The following is a 12,561-nucleotide window of genomic DNA, read 5'->3' on the forward strand; positions in this document are numbered from 1 at the left end:
ATTACTTAAATAAATAAAAATTAAAAAAAAAAAAAAAGATCAGTTTAGCATTTGGAGAAAAGACTGATTTGATCACTTGATGTTATAATTTCTGTTTGGCTTTCAAAAGCTTATCTTCAACCAATGGAAAGTGATAAGACAGCATATATGTGCCATGAAATAGTTCACCTATGCTAAGGAAACACTACCCATTACCTGAAAGTGCACAAGTTTTTCCAGCCCCAGTGACTTTGGAAGCATAGTCTGTGTTGTCATTTTTTTTTTAATATTTCTTTTTATTTTTTTAATTTTTTTAACGTTTATTTATTTTTGAGACAGAGAGAGACAGAGCATGAACGGGGGAGGGTCAGAGAGAGGGAGACACAGAATCTGAAACAGGCTCCAGGTTCTGAGCTGTCAGCACAGAGCCTGACGTGGGGCTCGAACTCACAAACCGCGAGATCATGACCTGAGCTGAAGTCAGCGCTTAACCGACTGAGCCACCCAGGCGCCCCTGTGTTGTCATTTTTAAGGTGAGGCTGTCTGACAATCTCAATAAGAAATAAAATTGATTTTTTTAAACCACCTTAACTTTTACCTGAAAGTACTTAAGCAATTCTTTGTATTTGGTTAAAAATATAAATTATAGGGGCACCTGGATGGCTCAGACGGTTGAGCATCTGACTTCGGCTCAGGTCATGATCTCGTGGTTCACAAATTCCAGCCCCATGTCAGACTCTGTGCTGACAGCTCAGAGCCTGGAGCCTGCTTTGGATTCTATGTCTCCCTCTCTTTCTGCTCCTCCCCAGCTCGTGCTCTATCTCTCAGAAATAAATAAAAACATTAAAAATACATATTATTATTTAAGGTAAATTTTGCACGGTAAAAAGAGGTCTCACTATCACTAGGTCTAGATTCAAAATTACTAGAGTAATGCAGGGTTTTTAAACTCACATAATTATAAAACTAAAGGTTCCCTTATGGAATCACTGATCCCCACTATCTTGTTTTATAGATGTGGAAGCAAGCTATTTACATCAAAGTTAAACCAATAAAGGGCGGGGGGGGGGGGGGGGGGGGGAAGGATGACATTGCAGAAAAGAGACTCTTTAGAGCCAAAGAAAGCTGAGTATCTCCGTAACTAAAACCACAATCGACCAAGTTGCGAGGGTTTTGATCCACACAGACTTGAGTCAAGACAGTTTTCCTCTCAGACCAGGCTTCACTTCTTAGATATTCTCAGCCACTTTGCTCCAAACTCATTTTTTGCTCAGCTCTTCTCTAACTGATGTTTCTTGCTGGCCTCTGAGTTAGCCCAAGCTTCAGAGAGGGAAATTCTTAAAACCTTTCTGCTAAATTCTCCCCTTCCATTCTGTCTCACTGCTGCTGTCATTGAATCCTGTTGCTGGACTTGTGCTTTTATGACTGTTGCAAATTTACAAAAGTGCCCTCGGTAGCAGCTGAGTTTGGTGCTAGAGAAAAATAGCATAACAAGATGGAAGATGGGGTAAGGAATAAAATGGTGAAGGACTGGCAAAGGCAGTCCTTTTCAAATTCCCTTCAAGAGGAAAATCACGATTGTACAAGTGGATTCATCCCTAGCATGGTATATTAGAAACATACATAACATGAGGTTAGAAGTCTTGAGTTTAAAGCCCCATTCCAATATCTATTATTATCTGTGGTAAAGACACTACATATCCTTCTCAGCCTCTGGTTTTTCATTCATCTGTAACATGGAAATTGCCATGTTTATTTCAGAGATAATAAACTGGGAAAATTAAATTAAATGTGCAAATGTGCCTGACACAGTGCTGGGACAGCGAAAGTATTTAATAATGTTTAATTATGGGGCACCTGGGTAGTTCAGTCGGTTGAGCATCTGACTTCAGCTCAGGTCATGATCTTGCGGTTAGTGGGTTCGAGCCCCACATCAGGCTTGCTGCTATCTGCCTGTCAGCACAGAACCTACTTCAGACCTTCTGTCTTCCTCTTCCTCTCTCTGACCCTCCCCCCACTTGTGCTCTTTCAAAAATAAACATTAAAAAAGTTTTTTTAATAATGTTTAATTAAATCTACAGTGTAAGTAGGATTTATACTGTAAAGAGGAAGTGAGAAGCTGCTGATAAATTTAAAAAAAAATGTATTGCCTTTCTGAAATTTAAATTGCAGTGGGGGGAATATAATACATAAGTAAAATATAAAGGATTCTAGATAGTGAAAATTGCCAAAGAGAAAATAAGTGCAGGGAAGGGGGACAAAAAATGTGGAGGGAATGGCAGAATAGCCACGATTTTAGAGAAAGGACTCTCTATAAAATATTTGAGTAAAAACCAGAAGTCAGCAAGGTGGTGAGCCATATAGATATCTAGGGGAGGAACATTCCAGGCAGATGGAACACCAAGTACAAGGGCCCTGAAGCAGAAATTTGCCTGGTGTGTTCAGGGAACAAAGAGGAGCCAGTGTGGCAGGAGGAGACTATCACTCACAATGGGAGACTAAAGAGATATCAAAGACTATCAAAGAGGCCACTGCGGAAAACAGGAGGCATCTCAGTCACGCAGGGCCTTGAAAGGACTTTGGCTTTTACTCTTGGTGAGAGCGAAAGCTACTGTAGAGTGCTGAGTTAGATGCTTAAGGGTTCCCATTGCCTACTGTATGGAGGAGAGATGGTAAGGGTAAGGAACAGGAGCCATGGCACCCTCCAGGGTGAGCTAACAGTGGTTCACTGAGGAGCCACAGCCAGGGAAATGGCAAGAACCTGAAGGTTTCTGGATATAATTTTAAAGGCACGGACAAGGGGATCTGTTGATGGATGTATTGTGCCATGTAAGAGAAGGAAAGGAGGCACGCATGAATTTTATGGGCTTGGGCCAGAGGAACTAGAAATATAAAGCTGCGGTGAAACAGGTTGGGGGCGGGGAGGCTTAAGGGAGGAGGAGCATAGGGGCACCTGGGTGGCTTAGTCAGTTAAAGCATCCGATTCTTGGTTTTGGCTCAGGTCATGATCTCATGTTGTGGGATTGAGCCCCCTATCTGGCTCTGCACACTGAGCATGAAGCCTGCTTGGGATTCTCTCTCTCCCTCTCTCTCTCTCTGCCCCTCCTCTCTCTCTCTCTCTCTCTCTCTCTCTCCCTCTCTCTCTCTCTCAAGATAAACTTTTATAAATACATAAATAAACACATACATACATACATAAAATGAGCAGGAGATTAGTTTTAGACTCATTCATTTTAAGACGCTTATAGGCATCCAAACGGAGATATATACATGAATACACATGTCTAGAGCTCAGGGGAGAAGACAAAGCTGAGAAAGAAAACTTGGAAGGTATTAGTATATGGATGGTATTTAAAGCCAGGAGATGAGTTCATCAAGAGAGTATAAATAACAGAGAGCCTGACACACAGACAGCTAAGCAGAGAGATTATCAGCAGGGACCAAGCCCTGAGGCACACAGTGCTTATAGTCTGGCAGATGCAGAGATGTGACCAAAGGAAAATACAGCAAGACCCAGGGGCAAAACCAGGCAAGAATGATATCCTGAAGCCAAGTAAGAAAGGTTTCCAAGGAGGGAGTAAGCAACAGGAGAGGAGAGGTGACTTTGACAATAAAAGTTTTGGTGGGGGTTAGGACAAAGTTCTTACTGGAGTATGTTCCAAAGAAAATTCCAGGAACAAAATCCAAACAATAGGTACATGAAACTTATTAGGGCAGCAGCTGTAGGTACAAATGAGTCAAAAGAGGGTTCTCTCCTAAATGAAGGAAATGACAGCTCCAATATCCAATCGTGAAGAGGAAACTGATGATCTGGAGGAAGAAGGTAGAATTGTGGAAAATGTCCTTAAGTAGGCAAGAAGAGGTAGCATCTAGGGCACACTGGGCAAGTTTGAAGTGATCCAGGCACATGCACAGTTCGCCTCAAGGGAAAGGCAAAGTATAAAGGCACAGATGCAGGAAAATGGGGTGGGTCTCCTGTGACTCCTTGAATTTCCTCAGTAAAACAGAAAGCGTGACCATCAGCTGAGGCGATGATGGGGAAGATCAGAGTATGGAAAACTGAACAATGTAATTCAAGGCTGACTAGAGGCAAAACTGTGAGGCAAAGTTATCTTTAGATCACTCAGGCTACACTTTCTATGCTCTAATGATGTTCAATGTGACCCCTACAACCCTTTCATGGGAAAATGTGCATTTTAATCTAAAGTTGAACGTGTGAACTCACATATCAGGTGAAATTCAGGATTCAGCCAGCAATTAAGAGAGATTTTGTACCTCAAAGCGAAACCATGTAGGTAAACTGCTTTTTCTGCCCAGGATGAGGCTGGGAGCTATGCTATATAAGTAATATTTACATAAGGAATACATTTTGGAAAAAGTTTGCATATAGTTAGGCAAAAAAGAAATATAATTCTTTTTTAATTTTTTTAAAATTTATTTATTTTTGATAGAGAGAGACAGAGCATAAGTGGGGGTGGGGGAAAAAAGAGAGAGAAGGAGACACAGAATCCGAAGCAGGCTCCAGGCTCCGAGCTGTCAGCACAGAGCCCGATGCGGGGCTCGAACCCACAAACCGCAAGATCATGACCTGAGCCGAAGTCAGACACTCAAGTGACTGAGCCACCCAGGTGCCCCAAGAAATATAATTCTTGTAAGAATTATATTTCTTGGGGCACCTGGGTGGCTCAGTCGGTTAAGCGTCTGACTTCGGCCCAGGTCATGATCTCATGGTCCATGAGTTCGAGCCCCGCGTCGGGCTCTGGGCTGACAACTCGGAGCCTGGAGCCTGCTTCGGATTCTGTGTCTCCCTCTCTCTCTCTGCTCCTCCCCCATTCATGCTCTGTCTCTCTCTATCTCAAAAATAAATAAACATTAAAAAAAAAAAGAAATATAATTCTTTACCTTACTAAATAAGAGTAACACAGATTATAAAGTATTTGTATCACTTGTAAAAAATAATTCCATATTTCTTTATTACATATGAATATTTATATAAGTATGACCAAAAAGGTAAAATAAGCAAAGTCATAACAGAGAAAGTCAAATTTCTTACACATATTTAATCTAGAAAGTTAATCTTCTATTTTCTAACTGTAATGACATAGAATAGGGGCATCTAGGAAGCACCCCTGAAAAGAGGTTATTTTTTTAAGCTGGTACCATGAGACCACAGTTTCAAATGCAGCATAGCCCTTCACCCAACCACAGATCATTTTCAATGTGAGATCAACCTATTACTTTCTTACTCAACTAGATGATTTCCTGTCATCTTATTTGTGCTATTATTTGTTTCATACTCACATTTTTAAAAGTAAACAGTTCAAAATTGATTACACTCTAGCCAGCCTAAGAAAAAGAGAAGACAAATTACTACTAGAAATAAAAGAAGGGACATCACTATAGATCCCATGGAAATTAAAAGGATAATAAAAGAATACTATGAATCACTTCATTCTCAGAAATTTGATATCTTAAATGTAATAGACCAAATCCCTGAATGATAAAACTCATACAACAAGAAACAGATGATCTAAATAGGTCTATTTCTATGAAAGAAATTGTATTAATGATTAATAATTTTCCAAACCAGAGAACATCAAGCTGAAATAGGTTCGCTGGTGAATTCTATAAAACATTTAAGAAAAAAATTTATACCAATTCTCTACAATCTCTTTCAGAGGAAAGAAACAGAAAATACTTCCTAAGTCATTTTATGAAGCCAGTTTTAACCTAATACCAAAACCAGACAAAGATATTACAAGAAAAGAAAAACTACAGACCAATATCCCTCATGAACGTAGATGTAAAAATTCTTAACAAAATATTAGCAAATCAAATCCAGTAAATCATAAAAAGAATTACACACCAAGACCAAGTGGGATTTATCTAAAGTATGCAAAAGTAGTTCAACATTTGAAAATCAATTAATGTAATCCATCATATCAACAGATTAAAAAAGGAAAAATCAGGGGTGCCTGGGTGGCTCAGTCAGTTAAGCGTCCGACTTCCGCTCAGGTCACAATCTCACTGTTCCAGGCTTCAAGCCCCTCATCAGTCTCTGTGCTGACAGCTCAGAGCCTGAAGCCTGTTTCAGATTCTGTGTCTCCCTCTCCCTCTCTGCCCCTCCCCCACTGGTGCTCTGTCTCTCTCTCTCTCTTTCTCTCTCTCTCAAAAATAAACATTAAAAAAATAAATAATAAAAAAGGAAAAATCACATGATCATATCAATAGATGCAGAAAAAGCATTTGACAAAATCCAACATCTATTCATTATAAAAACCCTCAGAAAACTAGCAACAGAGGGGAACCTTCTCAACTTGAAAAAGCCTTTCCACAAAAAATTAAAGCTAACAACATACTTAATGATGAGCAGCTCAAAACATTCCCACCAAGATCAGGTACAAGGCAAGGATGTCCATTCTCACCACTCCTCTTTAATATCATACTAGAAGTTCTTGCTAATTCAATAAAGCAAGAAAAGGAAACAAAAGGTTTAAATATTGGGTAGGAAGAAATAAAACTCTCTTTATCCTCAGATGACATAATTGTCAATGTAGAAAACTTGAAAGAATTTGAAAAACAAACAAACAAACAAAAAACACCTCCCAGAATAAGTGATTATAGCAAGGTAGCAGGATACAAGGTTAACATACAAAAGTCATTTGCTTTCCTAAAGGTCAGCAACAAACAAGGGGAATTTGAAAATAAAAGCAAAACACTATCTACATTAGTACCCCCCAAAATTAAACACTTAGTCATAAATCAAACAAGATATGTACAAGGTTTATAGGAGAAAGACTACAGAACTCTGATGAACCTAATGAAAGAAAAATTAGATAAATGGAGAAATAATCCATATTCGTGATTAGGAAGACTCAATGTTGTCCAGAGTCAGAGCTTTTCCCAACTTGATCTATAGATTCAATGCAATCCTAATCAAAATCCCCACAATTTCTTTTATGGATATTGATAAACTGATTCTAAAGTTTATATGGAGAAGCAAACAACTCAGAATGGCCAAGACAATACTGAAGGAAAAGAGCAAAGTTGGAGACCGACACTACACAACTTCAAGACTTACTATATAGCTATAGTAATAAAGACAGTGTGGTGTTAGTGAAAGAACAGATCAATGGAACAGAATAGACAGCCTAGAAATACACCCACATAAATATATGTCAGCTCATCTCTGACAAAGTAGTGAAGACAATACAATAGAGCAAAGATAGTCTCTTTAACAAATGGTGCTGGACAACTGGACATCCCCATGCCGAAAGAAAAGAAAATTACTCTAGACATAGAGTACACCCTTCACAAACTCAATTATTAACTCAAAATGGATTATATACCTATATGCAAATTGCAAAAAATATGAAACTCCAAGAGTGCCTGGGTGGCTCAGTCGGTTAAGCATGTGACTTTGGCTCAGGTCATGATCTCATGGTTTGTGGGTTCGAGCCCTCCATCCAGCTCTGCACTGACAGCCTGGAGCCTGCTTCAGATTCTGTCTGTCTGTCTCTCTCTCTCTCTCTCTGCCCCTCCCCTGCTTGTGCACTCTCTCAAAAATAAATATTTTTAAAAATATATGAAACTCCAAGAACATAGCATAGGAAAAAATTTAGATGACCTTGGGTATAGTGATACCTTTTTAGACACATGATCCAAGACATGATCCATGAATGAAATAATTGATAAGCTGGATGTCATTAAAATTAAAAACTTCCGTTCTACAAAAGACATTATCAGGAGACCAATAGACTGGGAGAAAATATTTGCCAAAGACACTTCTGCTAAAGGACTATAATCCAAAATTTACAAAGAACTAGAAACTTAACAATAAGAAACAAACAACCTAATTTAAGAATTGGCCAAAGACTTTAACAGACACACCACCAAAAAAGATAAACAGACAGCTACTAAGCATGCAGAAAGATGTTCCACATATGTCACCAGGAAATGCAAATTAAGACAACAGCAAGATACCACTACATAGCTATTAGTATGGCCCAAATCTGGAAGACTGCCAACACCAAATGCTGATGAGGATGCAGACCAAAAGAAACTCTCATATGTTGATTGTAAGAATGCAAAATGGTTTAGCCACTTTGGAAGACAGTTTGGTGATTTTTTACAAAACTAAAAATACTGATTTCTTACAAAACGAAACATACTCCTATCCTACGATATAGCAATCACTCTCCTTGGTATTTTTTCAAAGGAGTTGAAAACATCTATTCACACAAAAACCTGCACACAGATATTTATAGAAGCTTTATTCATAATTGAACTTGGAAGCAACCAAGATGTGCCTCAGTATGTGAATTGGTAAACTGTGGTCCATCCAGACAATGGGACATTATTCACTGCCAAAAAGAAATGAGCTATCAAGCCATGAAAAGACATGGAGGAACCTTAAATGCATATTAATATGTGAAAGAAACCCAGTGTGAAAAGGTTACATGCTGTGTGACTCCAACTGTATGACATTCTGGAAAAAGCAAAACTTTGGAGACAATAAAAAAGGGTGGAAGAGAAGAGGGGCGGGGGGAATGACAGGACAGAGCACAGAGAATTTTAAGGAAGTGAAAATACTCTGTGTAGTATTCTAATGATGGATATATGTCATTATAAGTTTTTCCAAATGCAAAGAATACCATACCAAAAACAAACCCTAAAGTAAACTGTTTACTTTGAGTGATCATGATGTGTCAATGTAGGTTTATCCTTGGTAACAAATGCACAATTCTTGTGAGTCATATAATGAGGGTAGCTATATATATGAGGGAGCAGGGGTATCTGAAAAATCTCTGTACACTCCTCTCATTTTATTGTGAACCCTCAATTGCTCTAAAAAAATTAAGTCTTCTAAAAAAAGAAAATAGTTCAATGCCATTGGTATTTGCTCCAAGAAACACTAGAGGGAGCCTTCCTACATGAACTAGGGTACCTAAGCAAAAAAAAAAAAAAAAAAAGCCTTTTGTAATGCTGAAAAACTGTCACTGTTTATGAAACATTATTACTACTGCTCCCATTTTGACTTATAAAATTAACCACTAGCAAGTAAATTAACTGACATTTTAATGGACTAGACAGTTTGGCAATAAAATTAATAAGTCTTCAAATAAAGTTAAACTGAAAAAAATTAGAATATACCAAAATCAGCACTTGATAACCTTGACTATGTCAGATAGTTTCAAATAGGACGTAATAAACATAGTAAGAAAGCTAGGCCTTGCTCCTTTATCATGATCCATGAAAGTACAAAGCCGTCTAAACAAAATGCCAAAAGTGGACACTTTAGTAAGTAGTTCTAATTTATGAAATGTCTGAACTGATGAGAGGAGGATTTTTTTAAGCAAGGCTTATTGGGAAATAGACTGGGCCTGGGGCAAAAAGGGAAGGGAGCGAAGGCTAAGCCCAGAGGGTCCTGGACTTGACTGGCTCTGGCTGAGATCAGTAGATAAAGCTGGAATAGTATCAGGAAGCAAAAAACACCATGCCTTTCTCAGAAACCTATTTTTGTCCTGGCCTTCCTTACTACTTCAGATATTCATACCACTACAACGGAATTCTCACCTTGCAAATGAAAATAATATGAAATTCTTGAACGTTGTTTCAGAGACGTGGGTTAATGTGCACACATTAACTGCTAAATGTGCATAGGTCTCCCTTCTTCAAAGAAGAAAAGTCCTAACTGCTGGCTACTCCAGGATAAAAAGGAAAACGTGCATTCACTTATTTCCAGTATTAGGCTGGAAAGAAGGACACTAGTAAGCAAGCAGATGCCTAATCTCTGACCTCGGCTGGCATTTTCCGTGGGTGAAGGAAAAAATACAGTGTCCACACAGTGACTATGCATGCTGGAGCTCTATACTACGCTATCTCCAATCCCACAGTAGAATTAAACTCCTGCAAACAACATAAGTCATAATGGAGTATGCCTGATATGGCTGCTCCTAGTACAATGAAAAATTAGTATGTATAATCAAATCTTACAGCAAGACTTTCATTTCTGGTCCTCATTCTTTCTTCTTGTTTGTGACTATGGTGAACATCACCTAGAAAAGATTCTGATCAGAAAATACTTTTTTTTAGAACCCATACTAGCTTTTCAAAGATATTCCTCTTTGTTCATTAAATATCAAAGATCTCTTCCCCCATTCTCACCTCCCCCCACCCCGTGCCTTGTGTGGTCTGACTAAATACCAAAAGAGAGCATATAATTTCAGTGACTCAACCCCGTTTCTTATTGACTGCAGAAAACAGTAGGAAGTTTGAGCCTTTAAGAGTCCTGAAGAAAACATCCTTTCTAGGCATCTCATAGACATCTGACTGAAACCAGATTAATAAATATAATACTTCCAAAGAAATAAACCTCTATTTTTGAAGTCTCTAAAATGTCACCATGTTGCTTGAAAGCCACCTGGAAAGAGGGCACTGTCATAAGTAGCCTTTGCCCATTATAAACCAGGCCCTATTCACCCAAGAATATGTCCTGTAGATCTATCTCCTATCCCCTTTGACACAACTCAATCACATGACATCATTACCTTTCAATTAATTGATCTTCCATGATTCTGTTAAGATTTCAAGTAAACTTTGGTAACTCAGCATATGAAAGCTCCCCTACCTCCCACAAAAGAAAAGTATTTTTACTTAACAAATTTCACGTATGTCAAACATTGAACTGCCAAATTTTAATTCCTTGAGGATAACTCTCACTTTAGAATTTTAAAGAGAATATGTGACACTGAAATGTTTTTCATTATATAATAGCCTTAATTTTCTAATACTCAAAATGCTTCAGGGGCACCTGGGTGACTCAGTTGGTTAAGCGTCCGACTTCAGCTCAGATCATGATCTCACAGTTGGTGAGTTCAAACCCCGCATCAGGTTCTCTGCTGTCAGTGAAGAGATCACTTTGGATCCGCTGTTTCCCTCTCTCTCTGCCTCTCTCTCTCAAAAAAAATAAAATTAAAATAAACATTGAAAAAACACCTCCTCCTATCTATTAAATGAATTCATGATTACACCAATGGGTCAATTACAATCAACATGACTGAAGATAAATTCAGGAAATCTGTTCAATGGCTACTAATAACTTGCCTGCATAGTATGTTAACGTGGCCAGAATTCATCTTCATAAAAATTCCAAAAACGGGATCTGAGCTGTATCTTGCCAAATTCACAACTTCAGAGTCAGAAAGTAAATTCAAAGTAAACTAGCAGTCCTCATTTTTTTCATATATGGACTATTTTCAAGGAAGAATAATATTCTTATCATAAATCCTTTATGAACGACTTATCAGCTGAATTAGGCACTGCTTTATCTAAATGGCACCAATCTTAATTTACAACAAATAGTTCAAGAAGATGTTGCCAACCCTTGTACACAACCTCACACTGGCCCAATCTCTCTATCTCCCACAAAGTAGGCCACAATGAAGGGCATGTAATCCAAGCTGGACCAGTGACAGACACAGGGGTGGGTATGTGACACAAGACTGGTCAATCTGAGTCACTCAGATTTTTCAACAGAAAATAAGACTAATATTTTTCAAACAGAAAATAAGACTAGCTGTTTTCAATATACATCCTCAAGCTATTGAGGAAGTTAGTCTGGTACCACAGGTGGCCATATCCCTTTGCTGGAGAAAGCTAGTCTAGGGTAACACAGAAATGAAACGTGAAATGAAAAGAAAATTGAAACCAAGAGATGAAGAGAAAGAGCCCTGTGAGGTCATGTCCCTGGCTGTAGACATCCTTGGAAGTGTGGCTAATTAGCCCCGGCTCTCCTCCAATTCTAGGGGCCACACAGAATCCTTTCATATGGGTGGGTGGTGGTTTTCACCTTCGCCTCTAAGAGTCCTACTACTATACAAGTCTATGTGGATTGCTGGGATTGGGTTCATCTGCCATGATGAAATCCAAAATAACAACTGGTTACAGAAAACACAAGTTCAATTGCCTCTCACATTAAAGTCCAGTGTGCAATACAAGCTTGTTTTGGTACTTCATCATGTCATTAAATATCAAAGATGCAGGCACTTTCTACCTTCTTGTTCTGAATTTGGGGACCACTCATGGTCCAAAAGAGTGGTAAGTGAATTCCAGGAAGCAGGACGCAAAGAAGGAAAGAATAATGAGAAAAAGAGAGCAAGGGTATGCCCCTCGCAACACACACACACACACACACACACACACACACACAGGCACACAGGCACGCAGGCACGCAGGCACACACACATGCACATAATGAACACTTTCTTTTAAAAGCTGCCACATAAAAATCCTGTGTGCATCCCACTGGTCAAAACTAGAGGGATTCCTAGCAGGAAGAGAGACTAAGAAATGTAGTCCTGACTCTGAATGGCCATGTACCTAGAATAGAATTCTATCACCAAAGAAGGAAGAACAGACTGAATCAAGAACAACGTGCATTCCTGCCATGATTCCCAATGAACTATCAGAGAAAAGGCATCAGTCAGAGCCCCCCAATGAAGACAAACTAGAGATACATATGTCAGATGTATTTAAATCATATAATCATTCTAAAAAGAAAGGGCTCAAGTCAAAGCTGAA

The 12,561-nt window shown here is 38.8% G+C and overlaps 1 protein-coding gene across 9 annotated transcripts in view; it reads right to left on the minus strand.

Moving 5' to 3' along the window:
- TBC1D4 (TBC1 domain family member 4) overlaps positions 1-12,561 on the minus strand; it is a 190,509-nt gene that overhangs the window by 72,162 nt on the left and 105,786 nt on the right. The gene's annotated exons all lie outside the window — the stretch shown is intronic.

The sequence above is a fragment of the Felis catus genome, chromosome A1 (genome assembly GCF_018350175.1).
Source record: "Felis catus isolate Fca126 chromosome A1, F.catus_Fca126_mat1.0, whole genome shotgun sequence".
In the NCBI taxonomy this organism is placed as follows: Eukaryota; Metazoa; Chordata; class Mammalia; order Carnivora; family Felidae; genus Felis; species Felis catus.